General features: G+C 42.3%; 1 protein-coding gene across 3 annotated transcripts in view; it reads left to right on the top strand.

The window, feature by feature from the left end:
- LOC111875687 (latrophilin Cirl) overlaps positions 1-16,507 on the top strand; it is a 1,027,517-nt gene that overhangs the window by 727,637 nt on the left and 283,373 nt on the right. The gene's annotated exons all lie outside the window — the stretch shown is intronic.

Genomic DNA, 16,507 nt, shown 5'->3' with positions numbered 1-16,507 from the left:
CCAGTTCAGCTAGTAGTGTTACGCGTGTTAGGTCTGCAGGCCCTCGCAAGCATCGTCTCTCGTGTGTCGACTGATTTGACCTTTGCAAAAATCGATATATTTCACTTTGTCCTACCATCTATGCTTTTCTTTCTGATCAACCAGAATAGCTTCAGTCTTGTGACAGTAATTCAGTTTAAACATCCATATGCACATTTTTGCTTTCCGAAAGAGCAAACGTAGCCAGACAGAAGGCGGAGAGATATGTTCTCTAAATCAATATACAGGTATGAAATTCGAAATGGAACATGTTACACGCAACATTTTATATATATCAGAGGGCTTTTCTCTTATAGTTCACATAACGAATATTTCATTATAGGAACACCGAGATGCATTTACTTCCCACTTACATAAAAAACTTGGTATTTATTGTAAAAAAAAAGTAAAGCTATCCCTGTACCAGGCCGTGAAGGCCCATAGGGTTGTGAGACGTTGAGGGTCCCACATTATCTAGACAATCGGATCAAAGATGGCGGTAAGGTTGTCAGTCTTACGCGCCGGCCGCGCTTTACTCCCCAGGAAAATTATTTAATTAATTCCTGGTACTCATTTCTGTTAAAGGCTGAGTCGACCCCAGAGCCATAGTGCGGCCGGAAGGATTAGGTCAATTGAAAAAATCCAATGACCTAATCGAGACTTGAACCTGCGACCTGAATGTGGAAAAGTAAGAACTGTCATGTCAAATTCGGTATCAGACGAATATAAGATATTTAAATTCAATTTATTTTAATTATTAAAAAATAAGAAGTGCAATGGCCGACATTCCTGTTTAGCCTGTTAAAGTCACAGTGACATAGCAAGAGGCTATGTTAGTTACACGCAAAACAGACACTGAGACCATTTTGAAATTTAATAAAATTGCGCAAGACATGAAATTAAAGACATTTTACGTTTTATATGGACTTTGAAAGGGAGCACGCGGTAGCATAGTTGGTTGAGGCACTATGCTACAAGCCGGAAGGTCACGGGTTCAAGTCCCGATGAGGTCATTGGATTTTTTCAATTTACCTAATCCTTCCAGCCGCACTATGGCCCTGGGGTCGACTCAGCCTCTAACAGAAATTAGTACCAGGAATCTTCTTGGAATATTCTTGGGGGTAAAGGGTGGCCGGCGCATATGGCTGACAACCTTGCCGCCATCTATGAGCCGATTCTCTAGAAAATGTGGGAACCTCAACATCTCACATGCCTGTGGGCCTCCACGGCCTCTTACAGGGATCCCTTTACTTTTTTATGGACTTTGAAACTAAATTTTTACTCTTAATGTGACGACAAACTTCGGATATTCCTTCGTCTTTGCAATAGCAGTTAAAATGAGGTTCGTTTAAGTAAGTTAGTATTTTCAATTCAGAAGCGAAAGCAGAGGAATGGCAGTGCAGTAGGAATCACCAGAATTTGTCTCTCAGTGATTATATTCGCCACTAGTCGGTCTCCTTTATCTGGTTGTAGTTCTCTAGTTTTGGAGCAAACTGAGTCTAGAAACTTGTGTAAATTTTTACGTTTGGGACATGGACCATCGCTCGGTGTTAGGATACAAAAACGAAAGGTGTAGGCGTGGAGACCAGAGCATTACTGCGAAATTAACACACGTCTTCATGGAGGTGGATTCCTAGAGTACAGCTCGGTACAAAACAAACGTTTCCTTATATACGAACAAGCAACGAACATATTCCATGGTTACAGCTAGATTATATAAACGGCCCTGTAGAGACGAATTCTACAGCCACCTGCTCACGCAGGTTCCTCGCTCGCGGATTTTTCTGCCCTGAAGATGGAGACGATACGTTCCTACGAAACTTCCGTTCACACAACATCTACACGAAGCCACATTCCAGAAGACGGGATTCGTCATAGTCACCCCCGTGAAAACCTCAAATCTTACATAATTGATAGATTCTGATACTATTGCCTCATTACGTAAATCTTAATCTGACATTGAACCTCGCCACCGCGTCAATTATACTCTCCATTCTGTATTAATGCTACTGCTCCTGTACGCTTTATCTAGGAGGTTACACAGTTGTAGCTACTTCGAGACAGGTAATGGTTACAAACGCGCTTACGCGTGTGCACACGCACAGACTGTGGTGTAGTACCGATACAAACATGATGCATGACGCAGTCTGAACACATGCCCTTACTTACTTACTTACTCATGGAGCTGAGTCCTTCTGGAGGAGCCGTCAATTCTGTAGTTACTCAAGAATTCCCCAGCATTTTATGAAACCCGAAGGTTCATTACCGTGTTCACAAGAGCCCTCCACTGGTCCCTATCCTGAGTCAGATCAATCCAATCCACACCATCCCATCCTCCCTAAGATCCATTTTAATATTGTCCACCCACCTGCGCTTTCGTCTTCCCAGTTGTCTCTTTCCTTCTGGCTTTCCCACCAATATCCTATACGCATTTCTCTTCTCCCCCATTCGTGCTACATGCCCTGCCCACATCATCATCGTTGACTTGATCATTCTAATTATACTTGGAGAAGAGTACAGGTTATGAATCTCCTCATTGTGCAGTTTTCTCAAATCTCCTGTCACTTCATCTCTCTTCGGTCAAAGTATTCTCCTCAGGCCCCTGTTCTCAAACATACATATAATTAAGATATTTATCTGTCTATAATAAAGCGCCTGTGTTTGCCTCTGAATCGTCCAGAAACCAAAGTTAGAGAACTCAATATAATCCTCCTTCCTCTCCTTCTCCTCCTCCTCCTCCTCCTCCACATCATCATCATAGATTTCTACGTTATTCCCATTTCAGGTTCATCCATGTTATTTATGTTGCACCTCATCATCTCCCACTTTCTGATGTGTACTGGTAAATATACCGGACTAGAAAGCCAAAATTAACGGCCGTGGGGATTCGTTGCGCTGACCACGTGACACCCTCTATGCGCTAAATTTGGCACTAACTTCGCCGACAAGCGGCGGTCGCTCGGTCGGTATGGTTCGCTTGCGGACTAAAGCCACGGAGATATTTTTACTAGTAAAATATTTTAGCAGTCTGATTTCATCCATTCTTTCCAGGACGATGAACCAGTACGCTTAATATTCACTCATTTTGACTAGAATGTTTAATATATTATAGTCCTTGTCTCATGATTTGATTTGTGATGTCGGTCCCACTATAAACTGTTACATCCCTTAGCAACCATATTTCGTCCTTCCTGTTGTTTTATTTGGTTACATCACTCTGATCCATTTGCGTCTATAAAAGTGCAAGAGTAATGGACAGTTATTCCTGTGTAGCTCCGTAACTCCTGCGAGTGTTACTGGAAGTGACAGCATTTTGTAGCTTTCGTGGAAACAGTTTATCTCGTATTGAAACACCTAAGAGTAGGATTGACACCCATTGGATCATATTTCATCACCCGAAATAAATAGAACAGAAAAATTAGTCCACTTTATAAATACTCTTCTGTATTCGAAAAATCAATAGGCGTGGAACGTCAAATGAAGACGAAGGCCTCATTAGGCGCTGAACCTCAGAACTACGAGTATAAATGAATATGCTATCTGGATATTGGGCCACTATAACCCCTACTTTGCACAAAAGGCCGGAAATTTCTAAGCAGTATATCATTGTGGAGGAAAAAGCAAACGAAGCTTGAAGGTAGAGATTTCATTAAGACATCTTTCGGCGCATACAGTTCGTCGGCTTTGGCGGCAATAGATGTCTCAGCAAAGAGGGACCAGCGAGGGATTCGGCATCACTCCGAACGCATTTAGAAATACTGCGCACGTCACGCTAGAATACTTGCTTTCACTCCTCTGTTATCGGCAGTGAACAGTGGGATTTTTCTCCGCGTCCCAATGAATGTTGCTGGAATCCTTTTAATATAGAATTTCGTGATCATTATTTCATTGGCTCAAAATCCTCTATCCTCTAGGTCCATAATGCTGAGCTCAAAGAAAGTATTACCTAATTGAAATTTCATTTTTGTGTTATTGTGAAATGCATTTTATATCAGAACACAGCGAAGATTAACGCCGGAGAAATGCAGTATTCATGATTGCACAAGTCATTTCTAATTCTGACTAGCTTTTAAGTTAAGAACTCAATTTAATTAAGTTAGAAATCTGTAACTTCTTCTGAAAATAAGTTCTTCCACTGTATCCCCCTTGTCTTCCAAATGGCATCGTTCCATGACGTAACCGGTTAAGATTTTATGTATGTATCATAAGCGACACGTGTGCCGCACCTTTCGTCAGGGAATAATAACAGCGTATTCTCCTATACGTGATGTGTTTCAGATCGAAATGTTCTCGTTATGTGTTTATTTCCGGATGTATTGAATCCTTGTTCTTCTTGCAAACCGAGGCACGGGTACCCTCTCAACCTGCAAAATTGCGCCTTACACATTTTTAACCGGTGTTCATGATTTATTAATAATATGAGAGTCTGAAATATTAAAAGCCGATCACGGTAGCCGAGTGATCTGAGGCATGTGCTGTCTTCGCTCGGAAGCCGTGATCATGGGTTCGAATCCCACTCAGGGCATGGATGTTTGGTGTTTGTGTGCGTTTTTCTATGTTTATGTACAGGTAGAGGTCTTGCGACAAGGTGATCACCCTCACAAGGGGTCCTACCGAATGTTTAAGATCTAGTAAACCGAAGTAAACCGAAGTGAAACGGAGAGTTTCATGGAGGTAGGCCAAGGCCCAGGAGCTACAGTGCCAAAGATGGGGGAGGGGAAATCAGAATTGAGTGATGGTATGTTTACTAGGCTTGCTATCCGATTTGATTTTTGCTGAACATTTTACAAAATTTCAGAACTCATAGTCTTAACGAAATGTGCCTATTCTATGTGCTTTGTTGAAGAGATCTGGAGTAATATATTTTTAAGGGAAAATGAAAAGATTACACAGATAGAATGGGTGAAGACATATGGCCAAAGTTAGCATAGAATTTCAAGTCTGAACGGTGAAGAGTGAGTGGAATGCTGAGATGACATGGGGAAGAGGATTTTGAGGTCGGTTCATATATTATATTTCCTAATTACTGTGACAAGAATAAACATTGAAAGAGAAAGTTGACATGCATACAGAATTTAGTCAAATATCTGGAGAACAGAGACCACGTTGAGAGGAAAGGGTGATGTTTAAGTATGCCGTATAGAAATAGGATTTTTATGTGTGGACTGGATGCGTCGGCCTTGAGATAGGGGCCGGTCGTTGGGCACTTGTGAAGAGGGTAGTGTACATTCGGGAGAATTTCGGGCTAGGCTGAGCGAGTTGACTGGTTAGTAAGCTGGCAGTCATAGATGTTTCTGCAATGGCGGACGATCCGCAATTGGGGAGACGAGTGGAACATTTCCATTATTAGATTTTCAGTGTAATTTTGCTTCAGATGGTTCAGAATTCGCATACTCCTCGCATTTTGTGCCCTCACTCATGGAGCTGAGCCCTTCTTGAGAAGCTGCCAATTGTACAGCTACTCAAGAAATTCCCAGCATTTTATGGAACCCGAAGTTTCATTACCGTGTTCACAAGAACCCTCCAACGGTCCCTATCCTGAGCCAGATCGATCCAATCCATACCATCCAATCCTATCTCTCTGAGATTCATTTTATTATTGTTCACCCACCTACGCCTTGGACTTCCCAGTGGTCTCTCTTCCTTCCGGCTTTCCCACCAGTATCTATATGCATTTCTCTTCTCCTCCATTCTTGCTACATGTCCTGCCCACCTCATCCTCCTTGATTTGATCGCCCTAATTATACTTGAAGTAACGTACAGGTTATGAAGCTGCTTTCTCAAACCTCCTGTCACTTCATCTCTCTTCGGTCCAAATATTCTCCTCAACGCCCTGTTCTGAAACACCCTCAGTCTATGTTCTTCCCTTAATGTCAGAGACCAAGTTTCACACCCATACAGAACCACCGGCAAAATTGTAGTTTTGTATATTCTAATTTTTATGTTTTAGACTGCAGACGAGAAGGCAAAAGATTCTGGACTCAGTGGTAGGAAGCATTACCCTCATCTGCAGGAAATCACGACGTTTTCAGCACTGAAGGCAATTAGACTATCGTTAGAACCGTAGGCTTCCTAAGGGTTATAAGTATCGATATATTATCATCCATATTACCGTAGTACAGTGTATGTAATTATAACATAGTCATTGTGTGAATTTTTCATGTCAAGTTGCAATGGTTCATCAGTTACCGTGACACCGAAAAAATAAGAGCTCAACGTGTTATTTTTCATTCTCTTAAAAAAAGATCCATTACCTGTATATATTACTCAAAGCCTATAATATTTGAAGGCCGCAAATTGATGGACGCTAATGTTTTTTCCCACCTGACAAGTTCGCATGGCCGCCATATTGTTGTTGTTGAAGACGAGAAAATGAAAGAATAATGGATTTGGGAGGCATCCATTTCCTTTTTATGTTTTCTTGAATTTTAGCAGTATCAGACAGTTAATGCCTAGAACACCTATTTCGATAATTGTATCAGTTGACGGGAGGGCGGTGGGGGGAGGCCCAAGAAGCGCCATAATAGGGTTTGGTAGAATTAACTAAGTTCTTTTGAAATCCTGTAAATGTTTCGAGACACTGCTGTCTACGATTTAAATTACACACACAAAATAACTTGATGGATTTGATTGATTGTGTTTTTCTTCTAACTCTGACTTCTAACAAACCGCGAGATAAGGGCTGGCTATGCGGTGAACATTGGCTACATATGCATGGCTTGCTGAAGCCTTTCTCCTGTATCTTAGAGCCAATGTCGAACAGATCATCCTATAAGGACACGTGTAGTGAGTTCATTTTTACTGCTTATTGGGCAACATCCTTTGACCACTTTACTTCTTTTCTTTTATAATCTTAATCTTAATCTGATGTCTCGTCCCAAATGGATCTTAACATCTTGCTGTCATTCCATAAACAGGTATTTTTAAACACTGGACTCCAAACATTTTCAAATTTTGTTTCGTATATGTAACATGGGAGGGGCACGCGGTAGCGTAGTTGGTTGAGGCACTATGCTACATGCCGGAAGGTCGCGGGTTCAAGTCCCAATGAGGTCAGTGGATTTTTTTCAATTGACCTAATCCTTCCAGCCACACTATGGCCCTGGGGTCGACTCAGCCTCTAACGGAAATTAGTACCAGGAATCTTGTTGGAATATTCTTGGGGGTAAAGGGCGGTCGGCCCTGGGGTCGACTTAGCCTCTAACAGAAATTAGTACCAGGAATATTCTTGGGGGTAAAGGGCGATCGGGCCCTGGGGTCGACTCAGCCTCTAACAGAAATTAGTACCAGGAATATTCTTGGGGGTAAAGGGCGATCGGGCCCTGGGGTCGACTCAGCCTCTAACAGAAATTAGTACCAGGAATCTTGTTGTAATATTCTTGGGGGTAAAGGGCGGTCGGCGCATAGGGCTGAGAACCTTGCCGCCATCTATGAGCCGATTGTCTAGAAAATGTGGGAACCTCAACATCTCATAACCCTATGGGCCTCCACGGCCTGTTACAGTGATACCTTTACTTACTTTTTTACTTACTTATTTGTAACATGAGAACAGAAGATGTCCGAGAGGAATAATGTTCACATAATTGTCACCAGAATATGAGGCATCGTCTCACAACTAGCGAAAGCAACTGCAGGAGTCGTTGTTTGTATAGGTCCAAGTTTAAGCTGCAATGTTTTGGAAAGGAAGCGATATTGTTAATACTCATCACAAAACGAAAGGAGAAACAACATGACAACAACTCAGATCCTTAACGGACTATATAAAAAAGGGGAAAATAACGCTGCCCGGACCACAGAGGACGGCAAATAACACCCCAGTCTCCAGTTTTGACAGAAGCACGAAGACACAAACTTCAGCTGTTCAAAATTCTAAATATTAAAATCATTAATAATATAGTAATAACTCATACACCTTTTAACTTTAACAAATTTTTATACAAAAGTTTAAGTATATGTAATAATAGTTCCTTGCCGGTCACGGTAGCCGAGCGGTCTAAGGCATGCACTGTCTCGCTCGCTCGGAAGCCGGGATCGTGGGTTCGAATCCCACTCAGGGCATGGATGTTTGTGTGCGTTTTTCTGTGTTTGTCTACAGGTAGAGGCCTTGCGACGAGCTGATCACTCGCCCAAGGAGTCCTACCGTATGTGTAAGATCTAGTAAACCGAAGTGAAACGGAGCTTTTCATGAGGTAGGCCTAGGCCCAAATTGGGGCTGCAGCGCCACAGGGAAAAAAAAAGAAATAGTAGTTCCTTAGAATGTTGTTATTGCGTTCTGAAAATTGTCACAACTGACCGAAACATGTAAAGGCACTATATAAATATATATTGAGTCACATTGAACAGTGCTGTCAAACCATTTTATAATCGTTAACATTTGTTTTCTCAAATTTGTTGCGTACCTTATTTGTGCTTGTCACTGTTTCCTGTGGAGCGCCCGCAACCATCGCTCGGTACTCCGTGCGTCTGTACTTAACGCAACAGTGCCAGAACGGCCGGATGGGTATCATGAATTAAGATTTTTTTACTTACTTAATCCGTTCTTCTTATACCTTACGGTGTCGAGTTTGTCTTTTTCATTTTGATCATTTTACAGATGGCAGGATTCCTTGGCCGCCTCTGTGGTCTAGTGGTCAGAGTTCCTGGCTACAGATCCCGAGGTCCCGGGTACTATTCCCGGCGCTGCCAAGGTTTTATGAGTGGGTCTGGAACGGGGTTCACTCAGCCCTGTGAGGATAATTGAGCTATTTAAAGGAAATAGCGGCTCCGGCCTAGGAAACCGAGATTAATGGCCGTGGGGATCCGTTGCGCTGACTACGCGACACCCTCTAACCGCTAAAGTTGACACCAAACTCTCCGACAAGCTACGGTCGCTCGGTCGGTATAGTTCGCTTGCGGACTACAGGCCACGGAGTTTGTTTTTGTTTTGGTAGGACTCCTTGGACGAGTGATCAGCTCATCGCAAGGCCTCTACCTAAACACAGAACAGCACAAACACAAAATGAACACATACACATACCAAACACCCACGCCTTGTATTTGATCCGAACCCAGGATCCCGGCTTCCAAGCAAGCGAAGACAGTACATGCCTTAGACCGCTCGGCTACCGTGACCGGCAATTAAGCAATTAGTAATTTGTTAATTCGGGGTAACGTAGTGGTATAACGACTGGCTACGGGCCGGACGACCGAGGGGTCGGAGTTCCAGTGCCGGTAGGGTCAAGAATTTTCTCTTCTCCACATCGGCTTTGGGGCCCACCCAGCCTTCTCTACAATGGGTACCGGGGGCTCTTTCTCCTGGAGTAAAGCGGCCGGGGCATGTAGTTGGCCACTCACCTCCAATGAATGCAGAGGTCGACAAAGCGTGGGTCTATACATCTACTTCCCCTTACTCCTTCATGGTGTAGTGCTTAATTAGGGCCTTACGACGACCTGCTGTCCCATAACACCCAAGCTTTCAAGGTACGAGATTCAACCATGTAATGTTATCGTTCGAGTATTTTTTACTGCTAGTGGGGTGGGACTAAGTCCCTTGTACTGCGGCCACTTCTGGCCTATTGTACCTGCCCCAGATGATAGGTGGGGGTGATTGTGGAGCAATTGGTGGAATGAAGATTGGCAGGGGAAGCGAAGTACTCGGAGAAAACCTGCCCCAGCGACACTTTGTCCACCACAAATCCCACTTGACCAGACCCGGGATCGAAACCGGGCCGATGCGGTGGGAAGCCAGCGACTAACCGCTTAAGCTATGGCGCGGCCCATATCGTTCAAGTACCAAATGTGGATGAATATAACGATGATGTAAACAGGTTTAAACTTCATTATAATATAAACTTCTGTATAATATTTGGGAATTTCGTATTACCCTCTGTATTTAATTTTATCCCTATTACGGTTGTCATGCAAAAAGAATCGCTTGAAATGTTTTAACAGCTAAAGAAGTTAAATAAATTGACGTTGCAATAACAATCATTCACATTCTTCCACGTCGCAGGGGAAGAAAGATGTTGGTTTGGCGGAATCAACTCGAAATTCCGTGGCATTTATTAAGATGTTTTCTTCGTTCCAGCTGCTCTGAGAATGTTGAAATAAAGAACAAAAAAAATAATGGTCCGCTCTACATACTGGTCTGTCTGAAGAGTAAAATGCTTCCATCCAAAATGGAGACAATGTTAAAATCTGTTTCAGTACTGTACATGTTAGAACCTTGGGAAAAATGCCAAACGCTTTCCAAAACTTACTTCAGAGTCCATAGGCCTTCTCTGCGTCCAGCATGTAAGTACGGAGTAGTTACTTCGTCTTGTCCCTGTTCTTGTGTTCCTTCATCAAGGGACGGAATTTATAATGTTGATCCAGAGGTTCAGAATATATCTTAATACCCTGAGCCTTCTCAGGAAAGATAAATTATCAGTGCTGGAGTACCAACCTGACGCTGGGTGGTCTAATGGAAGCGGGGAGATTGCCCCTGAAGGCTCCCAGACAAGTCTCCCTCCATATTTACGTTCCCTAGCGAGACCGTGCCCCAGTACATATTGTGTACCCCAGGTTAGGAAATGTTTTACTCATTCGAATATGTTTATCTCATTTTAGTTCATTTTTTCCCGCCAAAAGATTAATATACCTAACTGAAACGTAAACAAGAGATTATTTGACCTCTCGCTTACATTGCAAGTACTAACGGTAGATATGAACCACAATGACACTTGTAGGAAAATTCAACAGCAGACCTCCTGTACAACCCGTCTACTAACTAACTTCATGAAATTGAGCTCTTCTTGAGAAGCCGCCAGTTGTGCATCTACTCATTAACTTCCCAGAATTTTATGGAAGACGAAGGTTCATTACTGTGTTCACAAGATCCCTCCACTGGTCCCTATCCTGAGCCAGATCAATCCAGTCCGTACCACCCCATTCTGTCTCTCTAAGATATATTTTAATATTATCCACCCACCTACGTCTTGGTCTTCCTAGCGGTCTCTTTCCTTCGGGCTTTCTCACCAATATTCTATATGCCTCCTCCCATATTCGTGCTGCATGAACTGCCCATCTCATCCCCCTTGATTTCATCAGTCTAATTGCACTTGGCGAAGAGTGTACAAATTATGAAGCTACTCTTTATGCAGTTTTCTCCTACCTCCTGTCACTTCATCTCTCTTCGGTCAAAATATTCTCCTTAGCTACCTGTTCTCAAACACCCTCAGGCTAAGTTCCTCCCTTAATGTCAGAGAGCAAGTTTCACACCCATACAGAACCACAGGCAAAATTATAGTTTTGTATATTCTAATTTTCTTATTTTTGGACAGCAGACGAGAAGACAAAGGTTCTGGACTGAGCGGTAGCAAGCATTATCCGAGTTCAATCTCCTCTTAATTTCCTTCTCAATCAAAATTTATTTGTTACTCTCGTTCCCATATATTTGAAATGTGCCACATTTTCAAAACATCTGTTGGCTATCTTTATGTAACGATTTTGCCCTGCATTTTGGTGACGACACAGCAACATATACTCAGTTTTCTCTGTGTTTACTTCTAGACCAACCTCTTTACTTGCGTCAGTTAAAGTCTGTGTGTTTTTCTTTATGGTACCTACATTATCATCCAGTAGATTCACATCATCAGCATAGACCAACAGCTGATGTGTCCCGTTTAATTTCAGTCCCACCTGGTTTTCCTGGACCTTCCTAATGACATATTCTAAAGCAAAGTTGAAAAGCAGTGACGATAAAGCAGCTTGTTTTCGATCATTGCGGGTAGGAAAATTATCAACAGATGTTTACCTATACGTACTTTAGTACACGGTTCATTTACATACATTTTAATCATCCAAACTAATTACATGGGTACCCCAAACTCTATGAGAATATTGTACAATACTTCCCTCCTAACTGAATCATAGACTTTCTTAAAGTTCACGAATTACTGATATGTTGACTCATTTTGCTCTTTCTTATTCTCCAGTATCTGACGAATTAAAAAATCTGATCAGTAGTTGATCTGTCACATCGACATCCATACTGATGATCCGGAATATATAGCATCTATGGGCCTAAACCTGAGAGAAGGGTACTGGGTAGAATTTTGAAGTTGATACCTGTTATATCATACAATAATTAGTAGTGAGTTTTATCAACCTTCTTGTAAAATGGCAATAATCAGGCAATCCATATTCCAAATACGAGTAGAATTAATGAGTTTATGGATCTCAGACCTTAATGTTTCTCCCCCTGCTTGAATACAAGTTTTGCCGGAATTTGATCACTACCCGGCGATTTATACCTTTTCAATTATGCAATAGCAATTGCAGCCTCAAAAGGGCTGGGATCAGATACTGACGGCTCCGCTGTATGGATTTCTCTCTGTCTAGCATCACTGACCCTATATACATTCAATAACTGAGAAGTCGTTCCTCCACCTGTTTAAAATATTGTGGGAATCTGCAAGCAGATCACCATTCTCATCCTTCACTAAGTTACTGCTAGGTTGGTAACCCCTCTTGAAGTCATTTATACCCCTATACAAGTCTGTTCTTGCTGTTCGCTGCATGCTCATTAATTTTGTCTTTCAGATATTCCCTCTTTATTCCTGAAATGCCTGCTAGTTTCACGTCTTATATTCAGATTATCCCCATTTATTTCGCTTGGATCCTGTAGCCACTGCAATTTGGCTTGCAACCTTTCATCTAATAATTTTTAGCATCCTGCGTCGAACCTTGGCTTATGCCTCAGGTTTTTCAAAGATGCGAATCTATTTGAGATTTCAACACGATATGGCTCCCTGCCCTCTCCCTCGTTCAATTTCTTGAGATTAAACCTCTCCATATGAACGGTGTGCCGGTCACGGTAGCCGAGCGGTCTAAGGCATGTACTGTCTTCGCTCGCTTGGAAACCGGGATCGTGGGTTCGAATCCCACTCAGGGCATGGATGTTCAGTTTATGTGTATGCGTTTTTCTGTGTTTGTGTACAGGTAGAGGCCTTGCGACGAGCTGATCCCCGCCTAACGAGTCCTACCGAATGTGTAAGATGTAGAAAAACCGAAGTGAACGGAGAAGTTCATGGAGGTAGGCTTAGGCCCACTGGGGCTGTAGTGCCAAGAAAAAAAAAAAGAACGCTGTGCGTTTTTTTTACTCGTAGCCAACCTATCCCTAACTTTTGTCACCACCAGATTGTGGTCAGTGTCACAATCTGCTGCCCTGAACAATCGGACATCAGGTACATTTCAGTGACCTGTTTTGTTTATCAAAACTTGGTAAATTTTATTGTCTTTCCATCAGGAGATGTTGAATTAAATTTATGAATGTTGTGTTTTGGGAACATGGCACATTCGAAGGTCAGATTTTTTGATGTTACTAAGTTTACTTCTGTAACTCCATTATCATTACTAATTTCATGCAATCTCTCATTCCCAGTTGTTAATTTGAAAATGTCTTCCCTATCTACTTTAGCATTGAAATCTCCTAACAAAATTTTCATATGGTATTTAGGAATTTTATCGAATACACATTCTAATTTCACGTAGCAGCTGCCTTTCTTATCATTAATTGTATCCTCTGTTGAGGTATGAACATTCAGAGCACTGATATTACACCAGCGACTGCCTATCACTAACAAACTCTATCCCCTTAAATACTGATTTGATTTTCTTATGTAGGAAGAAACCTGCACCTAATTCATATTTCTTATTTCCTTGTCCATAGAAAAATGTATATTCGCTTGCTGATTCGGTGCCATCTCTGCCCCATCTTACCTCCTGTACTCCTGCTAAATCTTATGTTTTGATATTTGTTTCTCAACTGTCATGAGCGAACCTGCCCTATACAGACTTCTTACGTTCCATGTACCAAATCTCATGTCCGTTTTCTTTAGCTTAGGTCGTTTATTCAAAGAAACCGCCCAAGTCCGAGGCCCTTTGTGACATTTCGTAACAAGCTTATTTCTTGGGGCGAGGAGTTGTTAGCCCCACTCCCGACTCCCAAGCTGGAGGACCACCCCTTGTCAGCTCTCCGCGATTGCTTATTCAATATTGTGGCATATTTGCTCAAAGAAGAACTGCTGAGGCAGAGAAACAGCCATTGCTAAGTAATTCCCGTACGCAACAATAGAGGAGGTATCACGATACGAGATGTGACGGCGTACGGCCGCTGCTACGGGACAGTTGAACAAACGCTTTTCCGCGTAAAGGAATACAGGAAACAATAGAAGAGTTGTGTTTTCTCTGCAGTCCGTGCCGAGGGTTATAAAAAGGACAAGGAAGGTCGTTTGAGTCAGTTGAGTACCGGAGTTCCCAGTGAGCAGTGAGCAGGGAACCTTTTGAGGCGGCAGTCGAAGTTGATGAGAAGAGAAGACACAGTGTGTCAGTTAATAGTTTGTGAAGTGTAGTAACAAGTTGCTTACGTTTGTAATAAATCCGGTCATCAATTCAAAACCCTACTATATTTCACGCACACCCTAAATACTTGACAGTACATTCCCAGCTACCCTCCGTAACTGGAAGACGCCCTTTACATGGGCAACCTGAGAACGCGCCATGCCGTGATGACAAGGGACCCACCTCACACGGATTTTATAAAATATCTACGAATATACATGCCTGCCGACCAACTGACTGACTGTCTCAGTCTCAGAATAAGCATTCTGGTAATTGCTAGCAACCATTAAACTGTCTCTCTGATTTTCACAGAACTGCTCAAAATTTTGTGTTCCTTGGAAGCACAGTGTGCAAAATGGACAAACATCTCTCAAGCAGTAAGTAGCCTACCGAGGCCCACCCTGCTTCATATCCAATCGGTACAGGGGCTTTTCACCGGGGGTAAGAGGCCTGGAGCTTGAAGCTGACTACTCACCTCCAACTAGTGTCGAGGTCAAGCAAACTTGGATCACTACATCTCCTCCCACATACGCCTTCATGACGTACTGCTTAATTAATTAAACACAAGGATGAAGTTTACGTTTCTTAAGGCCTAGTGTAACTATTCATCTTGCTTCAGATAAGTTTTGAATAGAAATGAGTATCACTTTTCTTAAAAAGTAACTTTTCGTGCATGAAATTAATTAAAGCCGTAAAATGCGTGTCTCGTTTAAGAAATGAGATTTTATTTTAAATAACAAGAAAAGAGAAGAAATCGCCTTTGTTTCTCTACTCTGTGTCGAGCTTCTTTGAAACACCAGATTGTCATCTCTGCGATAATAAATCGATATCTGCAATACATGAGCATCGAGAGCAGCGAGATAAGCAAAATCATAAAGAAGCTATTCGGAAAACATGCGAATGTTACTGCAATACGCCTTCCCCGAAATGCACGAAACCAAGATCTGTGCATTAATACAATGGATATATATGAATGCTTTTGCACTGCATGGGTTTTATGTGTTCCATTAGCTTTCTGTCCCATTGAGCTTAAAATAACGCGTCTACTGATGCAGTCTGTCCAGTGACAGCGCGCTTTCCACAGACAGAATTTTTCATTGATCTATATTAATAAAAATAATTAATATAAGCGCAACAAATATAGGACGAGGTCCTTTATACTCATTTGAAGTTATTTTGGGTAATGTTAAAAAATAAAATTCAGCAAGTCGATGTCGGATTATTGTGAAGCCGGTGTGCGGTGGAGGGGGGAGCTTGTTAAAACATTTTTTATACATTTACATTAAAAGATAATGTGCCGCTTGATAGTTTATCGACGAATAATTTTTCTCTTTTTTTAATTTTTGTTTAAATACGTGGCTATGACTAAATTAAATGATGTCAAGTTAAGGTAACGATGTCTCTGCGCATAACTAATTAAGCACTACGCCATGAAGACGTCTGAGGGAGTGGATGTATAGATCCATATTTTCTTGACCTCGGCACTAGCTGGAGGTGAGTCTTCAGCTTCACGCCACTTTACCCCCCGTACCCATTGGTTGAGGAAATTGGGTGAACCCCAGAGCCGATATGGACGACGTGAAAAAGAGGAAATTCTTGACCCACTGGGACTCGAACTCCGACCCCTCGGTCGTCGAGTCCGTTGCCAGTCGCTATACTGACTGAACTATCCCGGCTCCTAAATTAAATGATATACTAATATTAATTAAAAAAAATCTTATTTAGCTTTCATTCTAGCGTTTTCCAAATAGTCAGAAGTCAACGTTATCAGTTGCAGTTCTCTTCGACGATAAATTATTCACAGTGTTAAAATATTTTTCTTTAAATTCTCTTAGTGAGGGTGGAGTCCAACTTAGTCCACTCGGAACAGCGGCCACTGATCGGCCTATTGTACCTGCCCCGGGTGATTATGATGATGGAAAATTTGGCGGAATGAAGATTGGCAGGGGAAACCGAAATACTCGGAGGAAACCAGCCCCAGCGCCACTTTGTCCACCACAAATCCCACTTGACCAGACCCAGGATCGAACCTGGGCTGCAACGGTGGGAAGCCAGCGACTAACCGCTTGAGCTATGGCACGGCCTTTTCTTCACAGTGTTACTGTAGTTAGTTAGTTATTGGAGAGGG

The sequence above is a fragment of the Cryptotermes secundus genome, unplaced genomic scaffold (genome assembly GCF_002891405.2).
Source record: "Cryptotermes secundus unplaced genomic scaffold, Csec_1.0 scaffold388, whole genome shotgun sequence".
Classification (NCBI taxonomy): domain Eukaryota; kingdom Metazoa; phylum Arthropoda; class Insecta; order Blattodea; family Kalotermitidae; genus Cryptotermes; species Cryptotermes secundus.
The sequence above is the reverse complement of the archived record's forward strand: the minus strand, read 5'-3'. Positions and strand labels throughout refer to the sequence as shown.